Source organism: Solanum stenotomum, chromosome 6, assembly GCF_019186545.1.
Source record: "Solanum stenotomum isolate F172 chromosome 6, ASM1918654v1, whole genome shotgun sequence".
Lineage (NCBI taxonomy): Eukaryota > Viridiplantae > Streptophyta > Magnoliopsida > Solanales > Solanaceae > Solanum > Solanum stenotomum.
Genome location: NC_064287.1, coordinates 37841964 through 37859055, shown reverse-complemented (window position 1 = coordinate 37859055; position 17092 = coordinate 37841964).

Here is a 17092-nt window from a genome sequence, read left to right as displayed (position 1 = left end):
TAATAATATGATTAAGGTATTTTGAGACTTAATTACTTATCTATATTGACCTCACAATTAGGGTTGTGATAACCCAACATCTACGTGTATAGCTAATATTCCAATTTCGTATCCAAGTAGGGTTTTCTAGTAAATTTATGTTCTAGATGTATATCAATTCTTTATTTCACTAATTAAATTAAAGATCTTACTCCTTATATTCTTTATTTTATCTCAATGATTCAGTTTTCGTGTTCACAAAGAGATTATTCATTTATTTTTATGGTAACTAAACATTAAAATGTAAGCATACGAATATAAGAAAAAACTAATATTGGTAAATAAACATTGATCACTAAATCATTCACTAAACACTAGTGTTATCGTCGTAACCTCAAAACAAGAGTAGTTAGCCGCTAATGCTCTGATTAATACAACAATTTCAACTGCTTCCTGCAAAGCCTTGCATCAACTTCTTTTTATTTTGGAATAAGGGTCTGAAAAATATCTCAACTTTGGTCAAATTTGATGTTGCGATACTAAACTTTCATGAGGACCTAGTACTTCCCTAGACTATTTAATACCGTATTTTAAACATATATATTTGCCCACGTGGACATAAAAAATAATGCAAAATTATAAATAGTAATGTGTCGACGTGGGCACATATATACCTTTAAAATACACTATTAAATAGTTCAGGGGGTAAAAAATATTTTTTTAAATAGTTTAGGGAGGTAATAGGTCCTCATGAAAGTTTAGTATCGCAACAGCAAATCCGACCAAAGTTGGGGTATTTTTCAGACCTTTATCCCTTTTATTTTCATCTACAAATAAAAAGACAATTCAATTCATTTATATATCAATTCAAAATTAAATAATATATCAATCTCTATACTTATCTCTGATATATTTACTTTATAGTCTTTCTTTTATTATATAAATTAAATATTTTGAACCATCAAAAAGCTATCTGAAGCATTAATTATATATAGTCTTTAGAGCATTATTAATTAATTCCTATTATTGTACTTCTTATCTATAGAGAAATAAACATTTCACCATCTCCTAAATATAAAGATGTTCAAACCACAGTTTTCAATCATTCGCCACGTTCTTAGATCTTTTGCTTAGTCAACCTTTCATTTTTCTATATAGATACCCTCCCATAATCTTTCTTGTTTAGCAACTAATTAATTAATTAATTAATTTAAATACTCAATTTCAACATGAGTCAGAATACTCTTTTCTAGTTTTAGTATCTACTTCTCTCTTACCTTTATATTTTTTTTTTCTCTCAAAGTTATTCTTTTTATGCTTCTTTTATATCTTTATTCCTTTTAGTAAAGTTAATAATCCTTCTTCTTCTTCCAAGCTTTTTAAGCTAACTTTTATTTTTCCTTTCCCACTTCTTGTGGTTTTATTATTTGTGTGTGTACTTGCATCATTTAAGGGTATGCAGGCATAGAATATGTACACTCCTCAGTAGTGATTTCCCAATTGCCTCTAGGTTGCACCTTAAGCATTAATGTTTTTTGGTACGGAGAAAAATATTTTTAAAAAATATTTTTTAAATTTTTTTTATGTTTGGTGGTTAAAACGTCAAAAAAAAATCTCAAGGAAAATAAGTTTTCTAAAAATTAGGAAAATAATTTTCCTAATAAAAGTAGGAAAACAAGTTACATAAATGGCATTTTAATTTAATCGTCTCCTCCCCAATCAGCAATCCCCCAACCCCCACTTCCCATTCCATCTCGTCTTCTTAGTATATTGTTGGATAACATGTAAATGTTTTCAGATAATATTTTTTTGCTTACTCACCAAACATTAGAAAATAAGTAAGAAATTCACTTGTTTTTTTCATAAAAAAAAAACATTTTCCTCCACACACATATAAAATATATAAATATGTCATTTAATTTGGCTTCAACTAGCATTTATGCTCTCCAATTTGGGATGTATACAAATAGACGCTTAAAACCTGGGTCAAATACATAAACATATCCCTAAACTTATTGGGGTTTTCCCCTTAGGTACCTCAACTACGCCATTTTCATATTGAATCCTTGAACCACCCATAATCAGGGGTGGATCTATTAAGGGGTGTGGGGGTGCCACGCCACCCCCGAACTTCAACGGAAACTCTATATATACATAGGTATATATACAATATTTATATTTATATAAAGCGCGCCACCCAGAGAACAAAATTAACTTGTGGTGCCACGGTAGGAGGACTACTTTAGAAGGTTAATGTTGTGGGTTTGAATCCCATTTATACCTATTTTTTTGAGAAATTTGCTACAGACGTTTTTTTTAAGAAAAAGGAAATTGCTGCACACATCGATAAGTCTATTTGGCACCCACGAACTCTAAATCCTAGATCCACCACTGCCCATAATGTGTTCCTTTTAAACACTGTGGCTATGTGGCACAAAACTTCCGCAAATATTTTTTGTTGATTGTGCACGTGAGATCCACCTTTCCTACGTGGAAATTGCAACTAATCAAACTTCAATCCATTTACACATCAATGCCACATAATCATTTCCCAAACCTAAAAACCTAAAAACCTAAAACCCCTTTTCCCCCCAAAACACTTATGACTTGAAGAAGAAGAAATTGATGAACAAGATAACTTCGACATTGGAACTTGATGATTAAGAATAAATCAATGAAAAAGAGATATATTCTGATGAGCAACTCCAACTTAATGATGAAGAGAAAGAATAGAGGAGAAATAAGAGAAAAATGGGAGAAATTAGGGTTAAAAGAGGAAGAAGAGCATGGGTGGGTGGTTCAGGGATCCACATCAGCGCCTTCAAAACGTCTTCACGCACTCAAGCGACGTGAGATCACATTTTGTGCCACATCAGCCCACAGTGTTTAAAAGGAACAAATTATGGGTGGTTCAAGGATTCAATAGGAAAATGACATAGTTGAGATAGCTGAGGGGAAAAATCCAACAAGTTTAGGGACCTGTTTATGAGTTCCGCCTAAAACTTGTATAAAATTGAACAAGTAGACACACACGTCCTATGCGGCATAATACATGTAGGATGCTACATAGAACACAAATTTTTCATGTAGAACGCCAAATAGAATGATTATGTCTATTTATTTAATTTTATATAGTTTAAATATTTACTTGTACAAATTCAAATTTGAAGGGCATAGATACCAGCTCAAGTAAAATTAAAAAATATATTTATATATTACTGTTTTGTATGTAATGTGCTGAGTTAGTTTGACACCAATTTAGCTTATCAAGTGAAACATAAAGTATTCAAAGTTCAATGTACTTGAGTATGCAAGTGGTATTATTTAAAAAACAAGTTGAACCACTTGACAGTTTGATTATTAATAATAAAGTAAAAGTTGCAACTGTTAATTAAGTTAAACTCATTCCAGAGAAAAAATAATAATTTAAAAATCAATATATTAATTAAGACACTCACAGGCAAGATGTAATGGGAAGACTTATATAATATGGTGTTCAGATGTTGGGATTTTGTTTAATTAAAAGCTGACAACATGGGCAACTTAGTTGTGCCTTATTTTTTGTTATTAAAATAAATCCAGAGGTTTTGTTGTGATTATGTTCTAATTACTCCCTCTGTCCCATATTAGTTGTCTGTCTGATTAAATTAAGAAAACATTAATTAATTTTTTTCCTATATTACCCTTGCAATTGATTCGTTTTTAAATTGTTCACATTTATTTGTAAAATTCCCAAGAAGTTTTTTAACGGATGAATTAATAAAATTATCTTTTTATTTATAATTTCTTAATATACGTGAAAAAAAGAGAAATGATCAACTAATATAAGACAAAAGGAGTATAAACTATTAAATAATTGCTTCTTCCAACAACTTTAAAAATGGAAGAGGTTAAGGTTGGCACCACCAAATGTTTTACCAGTTACTAATGTTTTATTTAGTAGTAAAATTTTATCAAACACCATGATCTGATTCTGACAGTTATACTTGATTAATAATGGCAGCCACGTGAGCATTATAGTATGAAATAACTTTACTTTATGTTTGTTCATTTATTTTTTTACTTTACTTAATCACCTTTCTCTGTTTAGCAATGTACTTATGCTATTGATAGCTCCTAATAACTTCATGTGGTGTAATTTGAGCCAAACCATTCTGTTGTCTCAGTTTACTGATACTCAAACGTGAAAAACAATGGTTCATACACGATCGATATTTACATCAAATCAAGCATTTTAACTAGTATTATTGTAAATTAAATGTGAACACTATTAAAAGAATACTATTTTCTCACTGAAAAATATTAAATGTTATTACTACATATATTTTGATTAAATCGGTTTGAAAAGAAAAAAAAAATAATTGTTTCATATGAAAAAACTAGGAAACTTCCTACTATTTCAATAAGAAACTGTTTTCACCATACACTTTTCTAATGATCTGATTCGCTGAAAAATGAATGGGAAAATCATGTTCTATGCCTTATTAATTCGTGGTAGGGAAAAACTTTGTTTCTAATAGTTGAATATATATGACTTATCTATAATTAAATGACAAAAGTTTATACAAAACATATGGCCTTTTAGGCCAATTCAAATTTTAGATTTGGGTTATATTGAACAAACTAATGAATTGGTAAATAAGATAGATTGCAAGAAACAAATCAAACAGTATCATGATAAGTGATAACCAGCCCAAAGCAGCAACTAAGCAAGTGAAATTTCATTTGTAATTTGGGCTATGGCCCATATTAGAAGTATCAAAATGGCTCCAGTACGTCCGCTGCCAGATTGGTATTCATGTTGGAGGAAAATTCAGAAATAGCTAAGACTAGAAACATGCAAAATAGATATAGTTTGCTTAATTATAATTTGTAGCTATATGTTATAAGAGGAGAGAGGCAAGCGATATTGGGAGAGGGAGGAAAGAGGCGAGCAAGAGAGGGCAGAGAAGGAGGGAGCAGAATTGTCTTTCTATATCTACTGAATGATTGTATATATGTAAGTAGTATGTTTATGTATTAATGATTGTATTTGTATATATGGTGATAATTGTGTGTATATATATATATATATATAATTAGTATGTATATGTATCAAGGAATACAATTGTATTAATGAATACAGTTTGTATCCAAATACAATTTGTATCAATGAATATATTATATCTGTGAATACAATTGTATCAATGTTGTATCAAGTTCAACATTTGTATTCGTATAATTGATTGTTATCACTTGTATCAATTGCATTAACGAATATAATTTGTATCTAAATACAATTGTATCAATGTTATATCAAGTTAAACATTTATATTTGTATATTGACTTTATATTATTTGTATCAATGTTGTATCAGCGAATACATATGTATTTGTATTTTGTGTCACTAGAGAGGATTTGCATAGCTAACACTTATCATTTGTAAATTTTGATTATCATTTGCATTTAATTTGTATTGAGAAAGAGAGAAGACAGAGAAAGGCAAGAGGTCAAAGAGGGGGCAGGTAAAGGAGAGAGGAGAGTGAGAGATGACAAAGAGAGAGAGGAGAAAGGCGAGCAAGAGTGCAAAGAGAGGAGAGAGCTGATGGACAAAGGGAGAGAGGAAGAGATGAGAAAAAAACAGCAACAAAATCCTAACTATAGCTACAAATCGTAATTCTTTCAAATTATAGTGTTGTATTGTAAATACATATCACATGCTTGCCTATTTACGTGATTTTATCCTCATTCTTACATATGTTGTAAAAATATATTAAAAAAATTAGGTTTAGGACTAGACAAAGGACATACGTGCTCTTGTAATAAACAAAAAAGGCATATTACAAGCTTCGGAACAAGCTATGTTCGAGTCAACAGAGAAAACAAAACAATCTGCTATAGTTTATGAGTAACCCAATAAGATAGATACATTGAATATAGAGTAAAATTTTATCGATTTATTGACTTGTACATTATCATTTTGAGATGTGATTTTTTCTTTTGCTTCTATAATATTGAAATCATAAAATAAAGAGAGAGGTATTATCAGTGTAATGAAATAAACAAAGAAGAAGTGGATAAAAGAAAAAATAGAATAAGTTTGGATGAGGTATCATGAATGGAAAAATAAAATCATGACAACCCGATAGAGTTTATGAGTTATCCATGACGTTCCAAAATGAAATGAGATATGACGCAACACCAATAACCTGCCAATTTTTACTAGGGTCGCACCGAAAATCGAATCAAACTGCAAATTGAGTTAACTCAAAAAAAAAAACTCGACTAGTGGTTTGGTTTTGAAAAAAAAACCCGACTATATTTGGGTTGGTTTGGTTTTAACTAAAAAACCAACCCGAGACCAAACAAACCCGACATTATATATATAATTTTAAAATTTTATTTTATACATAAAAATATTTACTTTGATATAATTTTTAAATATTTCTTATACTTTTTCATAGTTTTTATCTTTTAATATATTATTTCAAGTTTGAAACTTAGAATTATGAATGAGCCAATAAAGATTATAGTCCACAAATGTTGGTAATTATAATAAAGCTTAAATCAAAATCAAATTAATACTAATGCAAAAAGGAAATCAATTCAACACTAAGAATGACAATAATATTGAATATTTGTTCTTTAGTTTTAAATTGATTTAGACAATTAAAATACATAATCTAATTTTAATTTCCTTTAATATTTAGTCATGTAACTAATACTTATTAAACTTAATTTTAGCATGATTTAGTACTTTTAAATTATGATCATTTCATTATGACTTGTTAATTTGCAATATTTGTTTTACGCGATTTCATTATTATTATTTTTGTTGGATATTTTAGTGTCATCAATCATATCATATTGTGTTATATTTTTAAGAAACATCTTAGATAGTTGTATTTTGGTAGGACTAAAGAAATATTTGAAGTTCAAGTAAATTATATATTTGTATGAATACTTTACCGGAAAACCCCGAAATAACCCGAAAAACCGAAAAACCCGAAAAAATCCGAAAAAACCTGAGGTTGAAAAACCCGAGTTTTATTGGTTTGGTTTGGTTTATAAATTTAAAAATCCAACACAAATGGTTTGATTTGATATTTGAAAAACCCGAACCAACCCGCCCATGTACACCCCTAATTTGTACTAAGCAACTCAATTTAACGTAGTAATTACCAACCTCACCCATATATCTCAATTTATTAATTAATTTATTTTATGAAAAGAAATATCTTTTGAAAATGTAGTATAAAATAAAACAATTTCCTTTTAATTAAAATGTATAGAATAACAATCGACCCTTATAATTAATGACCAAATATTCTCCTTAATAAAAATATGAGTTCTCTATAGAGTCACATGAGTATTTATAACTCAAATATTATTCGATATAATTTTTAAAGCCTTTATGACACTTTAAAAATGAATAATTAGAACATAGTTATGGGCTTAAGCAAACTATAGAAAAGAATGGAATACTTACGATTTAAAGTGGGTTCACCAAATAATAGAGATAAATAAAATTCTTACTCGTGATCTGAATTGTTCAGCACCAAACCTACTCTTTAAGTCTAACGTCATGAAAATGATGTATAAATATTTGAATATTTAGGATGTCAAAATATTCATGTAAAGGATAACTAAAAATAAATAATGTGGAAACTGAGACTGATAGTTATATGAAGTCTAAATCACAAAAACTTAATACTAAAAAGGGAGTTCATCGGAACATGACATAAAGTTGATAACTAACATCTGTTTGAAAGTCTCTACTAAAATGAGTATTGTTGAGACAAATTCCCCAAATAACTCTAACTGAAATAAAATAAAATATTGAGGTTTTCCTCATAAGATGAGGACTCACCAAAGCGCTACTGATGAGGTTGTACTAATCGATCGTGAGATGCATGCTAAACATTCACTTATATTATAAAACAATATATATGGCGCAAAGACTATATATATAAGGTCGTCATTGCTTTAAATATACTGAGTGCGATATGCATCACAAGTTTAATAAACTGAAAAATTGAATTGATACATGAACTGATGTAATGACCAAAAATAAAAGCAATTACATGTAATTGGTGAATACTGAACTGAAGTAACAAGATACATGACCATGCATGCAATATCTAGGAATCGATCTGGATAATGGGAGATAATGACGAGGTACCACAAAACTCATAATATGCACCCATGCACAAGGGTTACATAGACCTACGGTGGCAGATAATTCTGCTACTTAGGGATCGCTGTTAAAGGTCTCAGTAATAGTCTGCCCAATGCTAAGTAACACTTCCAACTAAATTTATGATAATTAATCTCAGCTATAAATTGCAAAATTAAGAGATTTATCAGCTCCGATCCTTTTCCAAAAATAAATTGAAAATATAACTACATGGATGTAATATTTTTATGTTGGATAGCATATTTTTTTGGGAAATCCTTTTTTTTTTTTTAATCACCGTGTTAGTTTTAATTTTTACACATTATTTATAATGTACTCTTTCTGTTCCATATTAGTTGATCATTTTACTAAAAATAGTTGTACCATATTAGTTGTCCACCTTACTAAATCAAGAAGCCCTAATTAATTTTTTTTCTTATATCACCCTTGCAATTAATTCTTTTTGAAAGTATTCATATTTGTTTGTAAAATTCTCAAGAATTTTTTTTAAGGGGTAACTTAGTAAAATTATCTTTTTATATGATTTATTAAGCACATTTTTCCATAGTTCCGCCTTGATTATTGACTCACATGAATATTCATAACTCATATAAGTATGAATTTGGACCAACAATTGTACTTTGTTGATAGTGGAGAAAAAGATGAAAGGGTTGAAAACTACTTCCTCTGTCTTTATTTATTTGTCTATTTTTTACTTGACATATCTATTAAAAAAATAATAATTGATATACGAATTTATCATTTTACCCATATTAATTGATAGAATTCCAAAATTAATTTACTCATTTAAGAGGTTTTACCTTTTTCAAAAATATTAACTCTCTAAATAAATTGAGGATATACTACCTCCGTCCACTTTTAATTGTCATAGTTTCCTTTTTTAGAGTCAAATGATAATAACTTTGACTAACATTTTACTATGTATTTTTTCATCATTTTGATATGCAATAATTTGGAATTTATAGTAATTTTCGTATAGTTTTTTAATTTCTAAATTTTTTGTTTATAATATTGAATTAATGTAATCTAATTTAACTTTAAAAATTAGTCAAATTAACTTTCGAAAAGCGCAACATGACAATTAAAAATGGACAGAGGAGTAATAAATAAAAAATATTATATTTTTTTGATTTGTGAAATATAATACTCCCCTGTCCCTAATTACTTGTCAACTTTTGAATTGACACACTAATTAAGAAAACAATTAATGACATAGTGAGTTTACCATTTTACCCCTATTAATTATGAAGTGGATGAAAAGTTCTACAGTTTTCAAAGTAATTAATCATTTAATTAAAGGTATAATAGGTAAAAAAAATTGTCCTTTCTTGATTTGTCAAAATGAACAAGTAATTAGGAACAACTATAAAAGAAAAAATGAAGAAGTAATTAGGGACAAACGGAGTAAGTAAAAAGGAACAGCTAAAAAAAATATATATTTTGCATTTGTCATTTCAATATAGCATCAATTTCAGTCCAAAGGATTCAAAAAGTAATGAAAAGCACACGTAAAACAAGAATTCTTAGTAATTATTGTTTGAAATCATCATCATTTATTTGGAGTATCTCTTTCAATTATACACACTTTTCCCTAGACTCCAAAATCAAATCATTACTCACCGCTTAATCATTCATGTACCTTTACTCAACTATTACATCATTTTAACTATCTATTCTACTCTACCAATTCACTAATACATTGATGTTAGATATAAAGCAGGCATTGTTAATTCAATTAACATCATTTCTTTTAACTATATTATATGTATGCAAAAACAAAAATAATTCGAAAGGTTGAATATATCAATAGTGCCTTAAGTTCGCCATCGAATATCATTTAGACATTCAAATTATAATTTATTTTAATTCAATATTTTAACATATGATATAAAGAATTCTTGTTAGATATTTTTAATATCTTTTTTAATTATATATATCAGTCTCAATAAAATGTAAAACTTCAAGTCTATTTCAATTGACTTTGATGTGTATAATTAAAAGAGAAAGAAATGCATATCTATGTCATTAACTTCTTTACCGTCTGATACAGAATTTTTCATTTTAATTTTAATTTTCTTTATTCATTCTACACTTTTTATTTATTTATCATATTTATACACTAAAGAATGAAGGAAAAAAATAAAATAAGAATAAGAAACTCAAATAATAATAAGCAAATAGATCTATAAGCATAGATTAAGGCAGTGGCATAGCTATAGCCACCCCAGAAAATTACGTTGTATATATGTCAAATTCTACATTTAAATGATATATATATATATATATATATTTAAAGTTGGACACACTTGACAAAAGTTATACCTTTGATGAAGTGGTAATAGGTGTCCACTTGAATGAAGGAGTGTTCTAGGTTTGAACCTACAATAGCATAATATTTTTTTGTTTTATTTTGACAGTCACACACCATTATTTTTAAAAACATTTAATAAAATTTCTGGCATATTTTTTTGTTTTATTTTATCAGCCACACACCATTATTTTTGGACATCCTTAATAAAATTTCTGACTCCGCCAATAAATTAAAGTCTTTAGGATCAACCTATACTTTTATAGATAATCAACCTTGCAAGTTAAAAATAAATTCAAAACATATTTTCCACAATATTTTGACTTGCTTCCCAAGTTCATTTTCTAGTCAAGTAATTTAGCCCACACGAATTAGACCCTACCCAAATAAAAAAAGCTGTGTCAGAAACACTTAGCAGTAAATCTCAAAGATAATTAATTAGTGTTCAAGAAAAGCATGGGTTAGATAATCATCTAATAAATCTCAAAGATGATGGAGTGGATTTTTGAAATATAAAGAGGAGTTATGAGTAGTAGAGTCATGGGTAAGATGATATATAGCACAAAGCATGGTCATGTGGAATTATCTCACTGGGCACACAAAGTGGACTCATAATTAATTATCATCATTTTTAGTTACAACCCAACAATAATTCACTATGCATAATAATTTTTATAAAACTCATTGATGGTTTGTCAGTGACATACTATGATACTAATATAGTTACATTGGTCCCATTGTTTCACAAGCTAACTTTGAACTATAGTAACTAGATCTACTTTCTTTTCATCATATTACTTGTCATATTTATTTTTTATATATTTTTTTAAGAAGTTATGTTGCTGAAAATTATATTCTTATTTACTATCTTTAATTATTTATAATGTTTATTTCTTTTCAACAAATATTATTTCTCTAATCTCTCTTCAATGAATAAAAAGAGCATTAATCTAAGAAATCATAATATTAGAGCATGTGTATGTATTATATCACTTCAATTTTTCTACGTTAATTAGTTAATATTTGTTACTTTTAGAATAATTATTACTAAGAGTAAAATAGAAAAAATATGCTCAAATACATTTTGATTTTTCTAAAATGACAATTATTTGAGCTATTTATTTTTAATAAGAAAACAAGTCTAGAGGAGTAGTATATACTCCCTCTATTTCATATTAACTGCATTTTTTAGGCTTTTTTTATTTTTCAAAATAATTGAATTGTTCAAAGTTCAAGATGGATATTTGAATTTTTTTTCATATTTGCCTTTTCATTTATTGAAGTTATATTTTTTATGAGATAAATTATATTACTTAAAAAATTATATTTATGATTTCACAAAGGACAATAATATAAATTATGTCTTTAAATATTTTTCTTGATATGTGTGTATTCATGTCTCACAAATTCAGTTAATATAAAATAGAGGGAGTACTATACATGTAACAATTCCAAGCTTTATTTAATTATATTATTATTGAGCGATTGTGCTTTCTAAATCCGAAGGTTGTTTAATAATAGTACCAAAAGTTAATAGTGTTCTCCATTTCCACTCCTTACCTCGGTTTAAATATGTAATTTTAATGATTTGCGCGAAGAATTTAGATTATGAAAGATTCTGGTAAAATGGTAAATACTTCTTAATTTTTATAGAGTTGCGAGCTTGAGGCTATTTCAGCTTGATTTTGGAGATAGTTTTATGTAACAAGTTTCCGAATCAAAGATATTAATTGTTAGGGTGGGTAAAAGTCTCAGACATTAGTTAGGGAATGAACTAGTGCTCTACTTATATGGATTTGGGGAATCATCCTCTCATGAGCTAGCTTTTGAGGTTAAATTAGGTCAAGTCAATGACGTAGCAGAAAATTCACAAAGGGTGTCCAAGAATCGAATAGGTAAATAAAAATAATTTAATGAATGGGTGCACTAAAATTTTATAAATCAAACTATGTAACATTAATGATTAAATTTCTTAATTAAAAGATATACCAAAAATTTAAAGTCAAACTTCATAATATTTAGCTTTAATATTCATGTTCATTTAATAGGAAGTGAATGGACAAACAAAACAACGAAGAGAAAATTTAGTTTAGAATGAAATCTCTTTTATTCTTCAAGACTTCACGAACCTTTGATGATTAACAACGAGACATGAAAAATAAAAAGTAGAATTAAACAACCTTTATTAAAAAAATTTTTATATGGAGCCTTTATCACTTTTAATAACTTTATAGAAAAAATAAATAAATAGGATTTGCTTATTAAATTTAAATTAAATAATTACTACTTTTGAATTTTATTTAAATTTTTAAGGAAAAACAAAATCAAAAATCACATCAATTGGCTACTAAACTTTACTTTCCCTTAATTTTTTAAGTTGCGAGTCTCTAATTTAAGATAATTTAATAGCTAATATTATTTTTGAATTATTTTAAAAATAAAAGATCTATTAATTATGATTTAGAAGTTAATTAGGAGTTTTTTGAAAATGTGAAAAAAAGTGTAGTTCAGGGGAATCGAACCCGCACGTTACTATTGCAAAGACCACAACTTTGGCTGAGTAACAAAAATCCACTAGGCTAAGAAATTTTATTGTTTAAGGTGTCCGAAATGTCTTATTTAACCATTTAAAGTATTATTTTACTTATATATACGGTGTACTTTTCCGACGAAGGGTGTCCAATTGAACACCCTCAGCCTAGTGTAGCTCCGCCACTGGGTTAGGTGTCATATCTTTTCATGGAATTAGAACTTCTACGATCTTGATAAAGAATCAAAGAGATTTTGCGGTCAGCGGGCGGCTATTATTATATGTCGCTCGTCTGGCCAACAATTAAGTTATCAAAAATTGGATCACCGTGTATCTTTCTGGTGACTCCTTTCTCATATTTAATTTGCATAGTACCGTGCATTTTTTCAGACTACTTTCTTATATATGTTTTGTGTAGCACCGTGCATCATTTTGGTGACTACTTTCTCATATCTTATTTGTGTAGTATCGTGCTATCTTTTTGGTGTCTACTTTCTCATATTCGATTTTTGTAGCACCGTTCCATCTTTCCGGTGACTACTTTTTCATATCTTATTTGTGCAACACCGTTCTTTACCGATTTATGTAGCACCGTTTCATCTTTTGAGTGACTACTTTTTCGCATTCGATTTGTGTATAGGCGCTCTTATTTATGTAGGGTCTTGCCATCATTCCGACCTTACCCATATAATTTTCTTTCTCAATATGGTTGTCTCATCATTCCGACCATATCCATATAATTTTATTTCTCCAATTATGACCACTTTCAGCCATCAAATCGAGTAATCCGACGCATGAGCATGTTTCGATCAGCTCTATGGTGTCTTTCTTGCTTAAGATCTACTCATCCCTTGATTTCGAGATGATCCATATACTTTATATCAAATTTTGAGCATTTTCTGTTTCAAATTGCTTTTGTAATTCAGGAATTTATCACTATGTTTTATCGACATTATGCATCAAATTCAATTTTTCATGAACAAACCAAGCACATCGAGATTGATCGTCACTTTGTTCGATTTTTTTTTTTGATGATGATATTTCTCTTCCTCATGTTTCTTCTAGGGATCAACATGCGATTTTTTTCACCATGCCTCAAAACAAAGAAACAACATGAGTTCTTTATTGGCAATTTGTTGACCATCATCAATTTGAGAGGGATGTTAATTACCATCAATTACCATCTCTACTTACCATACATAGTTGATTACATAATATTAATATAGAATATTCTTTAATTATATTTAGCATCTATAGTATTTTATCATGTATAGTTTTCTTGTAACCTTATGAGGAGATAGTTTCCTTCATCCTAGGGGAGAAATCATGATTATTTTCTTGTTCATATGATATCAGAGCCAGGTTTATTTCTATTTGGGCTCCTGATCCACGGTCTAGTTGATCCTGGGCGTGAAGGGGGTGTTAGAGTGGATAAAAGTCTATACAGTGGTTGGAGAATTGATTAGTGGTCTACTTATATGAATGGGGACAATCCTTTCTTCATGAGCTAGTTTTTGAGGTTGAGTTCGATTTAAGTGTCATATCTTTACATTAATGTGAATGCTCTTGAGAACTAAGATTTAATCAGTAAGTGTAATGAGAAAAAAATTGAAGCATAAGAATATTAGTATATTGCTTAGTATTATTGAAAATCTAATTATTTACCGGTGAATGAGACCAGTACTATTTAAGACTAACAAAAGAAAATACTTTAGCCAAATTCCCATTTGTTCGTTGTAAATCTAATTATGTGTTCTTTTAATGTGTCTTCAGGTGATGAGTCCTTATCTTCAGCTTTCATGACTTCGGGCAAAATTCCCATTTGTTCGTTGTAACTCTTCGGTTGATCAGGTAATAAGGCTGAAACAAGCACATTTGGACCTACATTAACCCCTCAGTATCATTCCGATGGTATCTCTTAATAGAAATTCCCCCTCATGCCATTCCTTTAAGTCATTCTTTTGGCTTTGCTTCAATGTTATGCGTAACTAGATCCTTATTTTATTTGAGAATTTTTCTAATATAATCTACATAGTTTTGAAAACGTAAACTTAACTTAATCTCATATCAAAGCGAATGTCGTACGATAGATACTAAATGAGAAATAAAAAAACATAGTACTCTTCCAACAATTTAAACTAAACGTAATATTTTCAAAATTTCAACTTCAACTAGAAATTAAACGTCCAGAAGAGTAAGAAGGTAAATAATTCTCAAATAATTAAATACCAAACATTTGGACTACCAACCATTAGTTGAGAATTTAAAATTGATTATGGGAAATATGGTTATTCTACCAATCTCATGTTGCCATTTCTTTGCTTGAGTGGCATCTCATGTAACGTCCTATGCTTTCAATGTGCATTTACTTGCTTTAGGAGTAAGCAATAGTTAGTAGACATTCTAATTATAAAGGGGTTGGGGGGTGGGGGTAAGCTAAAGAGAAAACAAAAACAAAATAAAGATAAGCTTAAAATCTATATATTCTTATAAAAAAAAGGTAGATCTAGCTAGGTGTACATAAGTCATGATTCAAATTTTTTATTTATTCAATCAATATGTCAACTTTTTTGTGTAATTACAAATCAATAAAATTGGATATTTATTCTCTTTATATTTTTTTTAATTAACATGAAACAAAATCAAACCAAAAAAATATACACACATATGTTGCACGGTTAATTCTACTTTATATTGAGGAGAGTAAAGCATGAGTACATGACTGTATATTTTGTCAAAATGATGTTGGGAGGTGGTTGAACAAAAAGCATCATGTTGAATTATGTAAACATTTTAATATTTGAAATACATCATATTAAAGTATCATTATGCTTGCTGCATTTCACATTCTCGTTAGTGGCAAATTGTCACAATTTTTTCTCTTTTGTAACTCATGTAATCGAGTATGTTTGGATTGATTTATTTTAATTATTTTTAAATTAAAATATTTTGAAAGTATTTTTGAAGCATTTGAATAAAATAAAATATTTATAAACAGTTAATTTTAATTAAAATTAAAATTTTAAGTTGAAAAATTGTAAGTAAGAATTTCTAAGTTATAATTATTACTTTTAACTCATAAATCAAAATTAAAAGTCAATCCAAACACATTCAAAATAAGTGAATTCAAGCAAGCTTCCAACTTTCATTTCTAGTACATACGAAGTTACAAATATAAAAATGAGAAAGAAGAGAATAGAGACTTAGAAATAGGGGTACAAATGCATAATAAGGTGAATTATGGCACAAAAATACAAATGTATAATAAGGTTTTGGTCCCACAAATATTGAATATCAAACCTTTCTTTAACCAAAGGAAAATCTATCTTTCAACTTAGGTAGGTGTATGTAATTTTCTAATAAAATTGTGGAGACCGTATATAGTTTATCTTTGTGCTTTAATGCATGACTATTTTAGTGAAACCATCATTATTACTTGAATGGAGGATAAAAATATTAAATGACTCAAGGCTTTTTGTATATAATTAAAGTGATTTTAGTGGTAATCGGTTGCCTTTTTGAAAAGAAATTATTTCTCTATTTCTTATGTTTGTCAAAATTTCCTTATTTAGTCCTTTTTTTAAAAATAAAATTATTTCTCCATTTAGCGATTTGTGATATATTTAAGACCATAAAATTAAAAAATATTTTAATATATTCTATAAATTTTTATTTTAAGATTATAAATTTAAATGCTTCTTTACTTTCTTAAATTCTGTATTATAAATTAACTTAATAACCATTGAATCTATGAAGATTAAACAAAGACAGAACATCTTATAAAGTTGTTAGTAAATTATTTTTATTTCCTTAGATGGAAATACTTCTTCTTTTAAGAAATTCATGTTTTCTCCAATTTTCCAATTACTATTGACAATTCACAGAGTTGGTGAAGAATTTTTTTTCTTCATATAATTTTTTAGTATTTAATTGTTGATCATCACCATGGAGGACTTATCTTGCTTCTAAGGTTCCTTTCCTATTTCATTTCCTTTTGTATTCTAAATTTATGTCTATCATAATTGAAATATTGAATCCGATTGTGATATTATCTAAAAGAATAATTTTTAAGCGATATATTTACATTTAAAAAAAAAAT